At 52.6% G+C, this 11,337-nt stretch overlaps 1 long non-coding RNA gene across 1 annotated transcript; it reads right to left on the bottom strand.

Annotated features, from left to right (window-relative positions):
- On the bottom strand, nucleotides 1-11,275 carry LOC116217496. Its single transcript, XR_004162116.1, has 2 exons — nucleotides 9,782-11,275; nucleotides 1-7,383 (listed from the first exon to the last, which is right to left on the bottom strand). It is a non-coding gene; the product is annotated as an uncharacterized LOC116217496 (long non-coding RNA).
- Nucleotides 11,276-11,337: the final 62 nt, after the last annotated feature.

The following is an 11,337-nucleotide window of genomic DNA, read 5'->3' as shown; positions in this document are numbered from 1 at the left end:
TTTTTTGGGTTTTTTTTTGCCAGGTAGGCAAAGCAAAGGTCACTGAGAGCTACTGAGAGGTAATGCTGAGCTTGCTGTGAGCAAAAGAACTCGGAGAACAACAGAACACCCAAACCCATGGTTCAGTGCAGAGCTGTGAGCTCCGTGGCTCCTGCAGCAATTCAAGCAGCAGTGCTGTGTGCTGCCCAAAGCTGCTGCTCACGGACAAGTGATGGTTTGGGCTGGGAAAACAAAGCAAAGAAGCAAAGACCACTTGGAGCTCCATGTGCTGCTGCAGAGCCAAAGTGCTGCAGAGCTGGGTGCTTTGCTTGTGTTTTGGAAGTGCCTGTAGGTACTGTTATCTTCCTTAGGTCAACCAAGGAGATGGCAAAGCCTAAAAGAGAGCAGCAGGACTTGAAATACATCCCTTTATTTCAGGCTTGGGGGATGCAGAACCAGCACAATGCCACGCAAGGTATGGGAGGAAAGGTGTGAGCAGGTTGAACCGCGGTACAAGGAGGAATAAAGGCATCTCCTGCTCTCATTTCTTTCTTTTTTTTTTTTTTCAAAGAGAGGAAAAAAAAACCCAACAAACCCACGACATTTGATAGGGAGGCACATCCATCTTCCCACCGCCTCTCAGGCCATTCATCATTTGGATAAAATCCAGTTTCACATTGAAATTCAGCTGGACTTTCAAATGCAAATACGAGGAGAAGAGCAACATATGGTAGAGGTTAGTAGTATTTTTCCTAATTAAATGGCGCACTGCTGTTTTGTATAACAATGTTAATGGGGCATTAACAAGCCTTTGGAGGAGAGACCACCTCACTTTTAAAAATATGCCTCTGAAAAGCAGAAGGGGCCCAGGACCTCCCTACTCTGCATTGTCACACAACTGTCCTCTGCAATGGGGGGCACAGTGGGGCAGGGACCCTGCACCGCTGGGAAAGGCAACAGTGATCAGCAACACCAGCATCCTCCACGGCTCTCTGTGTCAGGATGGATCCTGCAGGAGCGTGGCTGAGTCCTCCCCCATCCCCCCCAAAGCCAGGAGGAAAACTCCCCCATCTCCCCCAAAGCCAGGAGGAAAACTCCCCCATCCCCTCCAAAGCCAGGAGGAAAACTCCCCCATTCACCCCAAAGCCCAAAGTCAGGGCCACGTTGTGGTGACCCTAATGGCACCCTGACAGAGCTCAACACGGCTCTCAGAAGGTGAAAATCACAGCAATTCGCCATCCCTGAGAGCAGATGATGATTCAAACCCCTTGGAGAAGGAGAGGAATGGCTCCAGGTGGTCACAAACCCGGCTGCTATGCAGGACAAGTGTCACCTCTGACACACAGCACTACCTGCAGGCAGGACACGGGGAGCAGCACGTGCTTTCCTGGAAGCTTTTCCTGTTTAAGACCGGTCAGGGTTCTGCAAACAACACCCTTTAGTCTGCATGTTACCAAAACCCACCCACTCACGTGGGTTCCTGCCACTCTGGAACGATGCCATTCATTTCTCTTCGGTCCCTGCCTAACTATGAAGGTTCCCTGCTGGAAAAAAAGCTTGTGCCACGTTAACTTCACCTCCCTCTTGCTCCTGACGCAATCTCAAGCTAAATTTAGAGAGAGATGGTGCCTCTGGTCACTTTGGAGGTGGGGCTGTGCTGCTCAGGGCTCACAGCAGATGGACAGGAGGTTCTCAGGTTTTTCTCCTGTTAGTCTTGGAGCTGAGCTACCTGGAGAGAGATAATTGAAAAATGCAGGGAAATAAAGGCAGGTGTCCTGGCATCCACCTGCTCTAGCAGTGAGGCGATGAGATATAAGCTGCTGCAAAGACAGCTGCCCTCCAGAAACGTTCAGCACAGCATCCTGAAGGGCACTGACAAAACCGCTCCGAAAATCCTCAAAAGATGAATCAAGAAACCTGCACTCAGCTGCTCACCTTCTTCCTCCTTTGATACTTTTCCCTACGTGCTTCCATCCCCTGGAACCACACAAACCCACAACCTCCACAACCAGAAGGAAAATTCCCACATCCCCCCCAAAGCCAGGAGGAAAATTCCCACATCCAGCCCCAAAGCCAGGAGGAAAACTCCCCCATCCTCCCCAAAGCCAGGAGGAAAACTCTCCCATCCACACCAAAGCCAGGAGGAAAACTCCCAAATCCAACCCCAAAGCCAGGAGGAAAACTCCCCCATCCTCCCCAAAGCCAGGAGGAAAACTCTCCCATCCCCCCAAAGCCAGGAGGAAAACTCCCCCATCAAACCCCAAAGCTAGGAGGAACACTCCCCCATCCACCCCAAAGCCAGGAGGAAAACTCCTCCATCCTCCCAAAGCCAGAAGGAAAACTCCCCCATCCAACCCCAAAGCCAGGAGGAACACTCCCCCATCCAGCCCCAAAGCCAGGAGGAACACTCCCCCATCCAGCCCCAAAGCCAGGAGGAACACTCCCCCATCCAGCCCCAAAGCCAGGAGGAACACTCCCCCATCCAGCCCCAAAGTCAGTCTGCACTGTGTTCAGCACTGCATGGAGGGCAGAGCGGGGCTGTGCATGGGGCTGGCCCAGTCTCACATCCCCAGGGCAGCAGTTGGGGACAGTCCCCTCCAGCCCAGCTCAGTGCCATGGGCACAACCACAGCCACGCCACAGCTGCCAGATATGGGTTTCAGAGCCATGAGACCGCTTGCCTCCGGAGCTCTCCTACCCCCGGCGCACAGCCGGCCCCACTTACAATTACACATGCAGCACCACAATGTATTTCACACTGTATTTCATGCCTCATTTGGCAACAAAATTAATTAAACTTTAAGTCAACACTGAAGGAGCGCAGTACCTTTCTTCCCTGTGTGGCATATATAACTCAATTTGTTTAAACTAATGTGCTAATCAAGACTTGCAGAATACTTGGGAACCTTCTGGCAGGAGGGTCTCTGAGACCTGCAGTGAGAGCATCTCCATGCAGCCTCATCTCAGCTTGGAGGTGCACAAGCATCAACTAACAGCCCTAAAATCACTGCATGGTAGGGTTGGAAAGGACCCCAGAGCCACCCACCCCATCCCCTGCTGTATGCTGGGTGCCCCCCACCAGCTCATGCTGCCCATAGTCCACCCATGGCCTTGGGTTCCTCCAGGAATGGAGCACCCACAGCTTTCCGGGCAATGTGTAAAACGCAATCCAACAAAATGCATTAAAATACCACCTGTCTCCTCCAGAAGACATCACTCACAAAGAGACACCTGCATTCAAACCTCTTGCTTGTGCATCCCGCTGGCTATGGAGCACGATGCCCATCCTCACACCTCAAGCCCATTAGTTTTGGGTAAATTCATGTGCCTAGTGCTGCTCAGGTCCCTCGTCCTCGCTGCATGGTGACACAAGGGATAGCCAGGGCTCTCAGGGAGGCAGCTGTGAGCCCGCAGGCTGCCACCCCCTCGCCGTGCTCCTGGGACGTCTCAGCTATTTGGAGATGCTGGGAGAGGGCAGGCTAATCCCAACCCACGCGGCTGGGAATCCAAGAGGCAGATGTGGGCAAACTTCTTGGCATAACTAAGACAGCTGCATCAGATGGCACCGTCCCACCACCCTGCAGCACCCAGAGCTGGTAGAACAGGCTGAGCACAGTAGCAAGAGCCAAGGCAGAAGAGAACCACTGCCAGCAAGCTGCCACTCCGTGCTCACCTGCTGCAATGCCCGTGACAAGGGGCAGAGGTACCAAGCCTGTTCCAAGAGCTTTCCAGGCACAGCTTGGCTCTCGCTGTTCCTGGGCACGTTTCCAGCCCAGGGCTGGGTGACCACTTTGCATCTGCCCCATCTACAAGGAAATACTGTGCTCCCAAGAGGGTCGAGGACTGTGATCTGGTGGGCAGCAATGCTGCCTTCAGCAGGGGGTTGGAACTGGATGATCTTCAACATCCCTTCCAACCCAACCGTTCTGAGATTCTATGACCTATCAGGTGATGATCTCTTCTCATGCACACAGAGCTCCAAGCAGGCAGGAAACACACACACACACATCATATCACTGCTGTGAGCGTGGAAGTCAAAGCTGCTTTCCTCCAGTTGAAGCATAAAATGCACCACTAGTGAAAACGGTGCTTGCAAACAGCATCATCACCCCGTGGGGCCCAGTCTGCTCATGTATGAGGACAGCAGCAAGCATACTGCATTTAACAGTGATTTTGGGGGTCGATAAGATGCACGTACAGCATCCTCCAGCCACGTTCGCACCATGGAGATAACGGAGCTAAGTGGAGATGAGCCCATCCAGAGTAATAAAATGGCACCTTGCACTGATCTGTCCCCTTGAGACACTCACTTGCTATCTCTAATGAAAAAAAAAAACAACAAACATTAATTCCAGTTTTGGTTTAACTGCATACAAACATTAACAATGGGGATGCAATAGGCAGTGACCGGTCACACGCAGGACATGTGCTGGAGCACAGCACCCCTACAGAGCATGCAGAATTCCAAATTAGCAGCAGCAAGGTCCAGCAGAAACGCTTGCCAGACCTGTTGGGTCCCTTCCAAAGCCATCTCTCCCCTTTGGAAAGGGCACAACAAGCGTGGAAGGCTTCGAGCCGGGATGCTGAGCCAAAAGCAAGCTTTCTGCCTACTCCCACCAGCAGAACATGATAGGAAGAGCGGGCTGAGGAGCACCCAGTGCTGGCAGGGCTTCCCAGCCACAGTCACATTTGGCACCTACCTTTTTCCCCTCTCAAACACAGAAGTTCAGGTCTCAGCCCAATGCTCAGGCAGACGTGGGGTGAGCTGAGGCAGAGCTCCTGCATCCCAATGCCAAACCCTTAGCATGCTGCTGATCATTTTAACGGGATCCCTTGTGATCCAGGCAACAGCAGCCTAAGCAATGCAACAGCATCAGGCACCACCTCCTTTTATTAAAAGAAAGCAGGTGCAGCTTCTTTTGAAAGGCAGGAGAACTCCCACTCCAGCTCTACGCCAGGTGAGGCACAGGAGCACTCACCCCATCACGAGCCCTCAAGCAGGCAGTTTCACCAGGTCTGCATGGCCTCATCTTGGGAAGGGGAAAGCTCCATGGCAGGAGATGGTTGCACTGCTCCAACTCCTTGGCAAAGTTAAAGCTTAAACAAGGGCTGTGTCGCATTTGCAGTTTCTAAACAAAAGCTGTCGCTTATCTCAGTGCAGTGTTGGCTCTCTGGCACCACCTGACATTCCCTGGGCTCTCTTCTGGTTTGAAATCTCAAATCTGGCCAGAAGGACTCTTCCCTGGGGTGGGAGATGAGTAAAAATCTCCTTCCCCTGCAGGCGTGCACCCTCTCACCCTAAATCTAGGCACACCAAAGCTGGCAGTGAGACTTCTGAGCGCCGAGCTGACCTTGGAGCATCACCTTTCTGGTTCTCCTGCACTGCACCCATCACAAACCTGCTCCTGTGGGATGGCCTCACTCCCTGCACGGAAAGCTCAAGGGAAAAATGAAACAGATTTGATGAAAAAGAACAAAAACTGATAGGGCCGTCTTGATGCCTATTAGCTGCAGAGGTGCAGGAGGAGCACCTGGCACGGGAGGCATCCCATGGGGTGATGCCAGGGTTACAGGGGTGTGAGATGGGCTGAAGGGACGTAGGGGTGAAGCCTTTTGTTTCCCCATGCCTCCTATTTCCTGCTGACCCACGTTCCCCGTCTCCAACCCTACTTTCAGGATTATTTTCATGTTTTTGTGTTTTTGTTTTTTTTTTTCCTTTTCTCCTCCAAGTCCTATTTTCTGCATCCTTAACCTGATCCACTCCAGGGTGAGATCAGGGAGAGGAGGGAGAACAGGAGCCTCCCGAAGACCCAGACAAAGCACAGCTGAAAGCCCTTCAAAGCACCGCCTGCAGCACATGGGAGAACTTCCCTGAAAGTCCTCCTGGCTCCGTTACTGGAAGGGCCAGGCAGGGAGCGTGGGGTGTTGCCCTCCTACACCCAGGCACGGAAACACTCCTGGGCTGCACAGAGCAGCAGACAATTCCTTTTTTCCAGGCTTTGTCTTGTCTATAACAAGGGATTTGTCCTTCCTTTGATAACCAGAAGTCATTTGTATTTGGAAGATGCTGTGATGCCAACAGAACGCTCGGATCGACTCCTCGCCGTGGCAGCTCCTGCTTTGGTGACACACACACGACACACACAGGCAGCCCGAAGGACAAGCTGCAATGGGAAGTGCCAGTTCCAAACAGCAAGTCCCATATTGCATCCCTCACGTCTGCCTTCCATCACGTATCAAAATAGCAAGCACGGCCCCATCACTCCCACTTCAGCACAAGCAAAACATGTGGGGACTCGAGGCTGTTTGTAGGGAAACGTGATACAGCCTTACTAATAAAAGCTTCTCTTTTCCTCGCCGTGGCAAAATAGTTGCAAATGCCATTCTGCAGCCTGAAAACCTATTGCTGCCAACCCCACCGCCTCCGCTGTGATCCCGACCCACGGCTGCATGCACACACGCCCTCATCAAACCTTCCAGCAGCTCACCTGTAGCACCAATGACACAGACACCCTCATCTTACAGAGGATTTATTACTCTCGGTGCTGTTGCCACAGGTATCCAAGTTTGAATGCTGTTTAAAGCAGGCTTTCAAAGGGCATACAGACTCACCTGCCTCCAGGGGGAATGCGTTCGCTTTGTTCGGGAGGCTGTAACTTAAAATCTGTTACATGCACCAGCTTGTAACTCTTTGAAAAGCTCTCTGGTTCGCCAGCTTCAGATGTACTTTACGAACTTGCCCCGATCAAAGCAATTCCCTAACAGCCAGCCTTGTCTCCCAGTCTCCCCAGCAAAAAGGCACTGAACACATTTTGGGGGTGGAACTGCAGTGCAGACCGGGAGAAAACCACCCTTTCTGATCCCACCTGAGAGATCCCGAGCACAGGAGCTCCCTTTAGCACAAAGCTAGAAAGAAAAGACACTGCAAAGAGACAAGGTGATCTCTTTGCCTCCCATCACTGCTTCTGTGTTAAATGTCAATGAAAAATGCTTATTTCCACGCACAGCTCAGCACGCAGCTCCCTGCCAGAGGTGCAGCTTCAGTCAACACAGCGGGGCAGAGCCTTCTGCTTGGAGTGGTCCTCTGCAAACCACGGGATGGGGACACAGATGCAGCACAAGGATGACAAAAACCCCATCCTTCTAGGAGTGAGACGACAGGCGCACGCTGAGCACCAGGGCTAAAATAAAATGCCAGCAGCAAACAGCACGGCCAAGGCTGGAAAATGCTTCTTGCAGCTCACAGCCTCAGGAAGGCCAACCTCCATGCTATAAATGCTGTGGCTGTGGCCTGCATGACGTCAGCTCCATCCTAGTGGCAATTGTTGGGTTGCGTCGTGCCAAAAAAGCGCAGAGCGGAGGTGCTGAATTGTCCAGGCAGCGGGATAGCTAAACCAGTTCCTCCCTGGTGCATTTGAGGACAGAAATGAGGGAAACAGTGGCAGAGCTTAAAATAAAACCAGGAGACAAATATAAAAGCAAAGAGATCTCAGAGCTGAAGGGCTTGTGTTAACGCTTTGAGTTTCCTGGCTCCGGAGAGCAGCAGGTCCCCCTCCCGGGGCCACCCACGCGCTCTGGGGCAGCCAAGGCACTTATTAATTGGGATTTGGAAAGGATTTGAACTTGGGGAGGTTTTCTCATAGCGTTGCATCTCTTTACTGACCAGCTGGGCTCGGGAAGTGAGAGCCTTCTGGTGGTGAACGGGGCACAGTGATGGGCAGGGAGCGGTGCACGGCTCCCTCCACCTGCTGCTGCCCGAAGGGCACAGCCTGGAGCCTTGAGATCCTCGGAGGTAGAAAATAACAGCATTGGGACTTCCCCAGGAGGAGGGAGATGAAGAGTGAGGGGCCACGGATTCACATTTCCAACGGTGGGCAGAAGCATTGTACATCGTTATTTGCGGCATGTCAGATAACATCAGTTTGTTATCTTGGGCTCGTTGTAATGATGAGATAGCGATGTTAAATTAAGCAAAACCATTGCCCACAAACTATGAAAACCAGCCCTTGCCACTGTCTAGGACCTCATTTAGACAGCATGGATCTTTCCAGAAGCTGCACTGCACCCATGCACACAGCACATCTCATCAGCATCTTACTGGAGCTCTTCCCCCAGCCAGCAAAAATCCATCCTCAGACACCAGGGGTAAGAGGGAAGTCCCAAACACAGCTCCCATTCTCCAAAGAGCATTAAGGACAAGAAGCTGAAGGGCAATGCTGTGGCTGCAGCAATCCAAGCCAAGCTGCAGGACAGAGCTGTCCCACGATCTCCGGACCGGGACGGCAGCGATTGTGCAACCTCTGTTGTATAATATCAGCCCTCTGTTTTTATGAACTGCTCACAGCCAGATTCAAAAAGCAGCAGCCCAGAGGAAGGGTGGTGTCAACATTACCTTTCAGTCACCCGAAAGAAAAGAGAGGGGGGGAGAAAAAAAGGAAAAAGAAAGGTTTGTGTTGTTTCGGCGGCTGCCCAGCCAAGCAGAGGGGGGTCTGGTCAACGCACGGCTGCTGAGCACAGCCCTGCCTGCAGCCTCCCCTCTGGCCAGTCCTGTAGAGCCTGCAGCCAAGGCAGCCTCTAAGCAGGAAACGAATTAATGGGAGCTCACTCCAGGGCTGTTCTCTCTCATGTAGAATGCCTTGGGTGGATTGTTTGAACGGCAGAGGTCACAGGCACATACGCACATGTAGGAATGCTTGCTGGGGAGCTCAGCTTCCATTTGGGTTATAACCTGAGAGTTTCTGCCCTTGAATTTCCTCCTTCTCCTCCAGCACCCACTCAACGGCTTAATTCTCTGAGAAAGTGTCTGCTCGAAGCCATCCTGACAAGCAGCTGAGCAGGGTGAAAGCTCTGTGCTTCCCCAGCCAGGAAGGGCACAGCAGAACAGGGCAGAGCACCCCTCGCACGCTGCACATCCTTGTGAACTCCCAAAAGCTGCCCCATCATTGCTCCCTGCCAGAAGTGGTCCCCAGGATTGGACACAGGCACTGCTGTTAGCATGGCCAGGAGGTCCCTGGATAGTTCAAATGGAGCTGGGGCTGAGAAAGTCAAGTTTTATCCATCCCAGCTTCCTGCATGCAGTGAGCGCTGCATAGAACACAGCTTCTCCAAGCAGCAAAAGCCTGGCACAGTGCTGTCCCCAGATTCCCCACTTCGGCCTCAAATAAATCCCCACCACGCTCCTTTCTAACACCTGAAAGCTCTGTGCCCTTCAGCAAACCCGTTATCACAGCTAGGTGGGTTCCCAAACCCCTGTAAGGGATGGGGGGAGCCCCTTCCCTGCACAGCTGCAGCTCAGTGGGATGGGCTCAGCAGCCCAATGCTTGCATATGGGCTCATGCAGCAGCTCCACACAGCCCTGCTGTCACCTCTGTGCTGCCTGGGAGTGGGTGACCAAGAGGGCTTTGCAAAAGGAACTTTTGGGAACAGAGAGATCCATCATACCCGCAGCAGGGAGCTGAGCAGGGCAGATATCCCAGTCACACCTTTTGGACAGGAGAGCATCACCAAAGCATCTCCTCAGTGGTGCCCATACACCCTGGAAGATTTTTCTCTGTACATCTGCAGACATGCGTTCATCTAAGCAGCTTAACAGACCAGCACAGACTGTCTGCTCAGCATAAGCCCTCTGCCTGCACAGAGATACGTGGGGCAACAGAGAACATCCCAAGAAACAGCAGCAAACAGCTACCAGAAAAACACACAGAACTACTGAACCCGCTCCGTTCAGGGCTCTGGAAGCAAATACACATTTATTACTTTATGTTGTTAAGAAAAAAATAAAATAAAATTGAAGATGACAATACCTGATCCTCCAAACTGAGTGCTTGCTAGGGTCGTGGGTCTGTTTTTTCCATTAGCCACTGGCAGGGGAAACATCTAGAAAAACAGAAAGATGAGAGAGAAAGGAGATTTCAGTCTGTGAGTTTTGCTGTGCTGCTCAAAGAAGGGGTCAACACCGGGCAAGGAGGGGAGGGGAGGTGGGGAGGGGGGAGAAAAAGGAGTGCTTTACTGATGCAAAAAAACTTTCCTCTCCTTGTGCCCCTGCTGCATACATCAGCTGCAGGAGGGCCAGGAGAGCAGCACAGCTGTGTGCAGATGCACACACACACATTCCTACGTGCATAAACTCCTCCTGTGTACACAGCACGTCTGGTTCCTTAGGTGCGACTGAGAGCCATCCAAGCAGCATCAGAACCCACAGCTCCTTCCCCAAGTGCTTCACTCAGACCAAAGGGCACCCAATGGGGCTGCTTTCACTCGCACAACACTCCCAGGGTGATGGGCAGCACCCAGCACAGAAGCATTTCAACCCATTGCGAACGGCACAAATGCATTTTGCCAACTGGGCGGTGCTGGCTGTCGGTTGCTGCGCTGCTGCAGCCCTCATCCTCAAAAGCAGGGAGCTCCCACCATCAGCAAAGCTGCAGGAACATTTGTAGCGTGAGCAGGGAGGCCTTCAGAAGCTGCTATTGAACATCTGAGGTGCACCTGCGTGCGGCAGAAAACTGATTCTCCTCCGCAGCCAATAAAACCAGCGGTGGGAAACGCCTGCTGAATTCACATTTTCATATCCTCTGCCACTCCAGTTACTTTCACCACCAGCCATTCCAACTGTTATTATTTTTCACTGTGTGATGTCTGAGTAACTCTAAAGTTTAACGCTCTGAAGATTAAACAATGCAACGGCAGCAGAGCTTGCAGGAAGGCAGCTCCGTGCCCTGACATCACTGCTCTCTGCCCACGGCCAGAGGTGCTCCTTTGTACAGAACCAGCCCAGTTACAAACGCTGGTGAGAAAAAAAACACAGCTACACACAGTACGGATGCAAAGGGAGCAGCGAGGAAACCAACTGCCATTCAAAAAGCAGACATTCGGGATCAGATATACGTATGCACGCTGCGGGCGTTATGCACACAGGCACTTTATGTAGAGGTGTGAGTGCTGTCTGAGCACACGTGGGCTCCCAGCAGCCCTACACCCCCCAGCTGCTGCCTGGGGTCTGGAGCTCTGGGGGGCCTCTGAGGGCCCGGCCCCCCACTGCTACACAAGCTTTGCTTCCTCAGGAAGTCGGGCTACAAAAGAAACCAACTCTGACAGCGTTGAGGCTCGCAGCCTGCCTCCCTCTGCAGTGCCACGGCGTTGTTTTCTGCAAATAGCTCTGAAAGGATGGAAAGCAGAACCTGCACGGCTGCCCCGAGCTGCGCCCACCTCCATCCCTGCTACACTGCAAGAAAGCAAAGAGGTCAGAAGCCCTTTTCCAAGAGGAGGTGCCACATGTGTGGACACACTGGAACAGGTTGCCCAAGGAGGCTGTGGATGCCCCATCCCTGGAGGCGTTCAAAGCCAGGCTGGATGTGGC

Source organism: Meleagris gallopavo, chromosome 30, assembly GCF_000146605.3.
Source record: "Meleagris gallopavo isolate NT-WF06-2002-E0010 breed Aviagen turkey brand Nicholas breeding stock chromosome 30, Turkey_5.1, whole genome shotgun sequence".
Lineage (NCBI taxonomy): Eukaryota > Metazoa > Chordata > Aves > Galliformes > Phasianidae > Meleagris > Meleagris gallopavo.
Note: the sequence above shows the minus strand (reverse complement) of the source record. Positions and strands in the feature narration are given on the sequence as shown.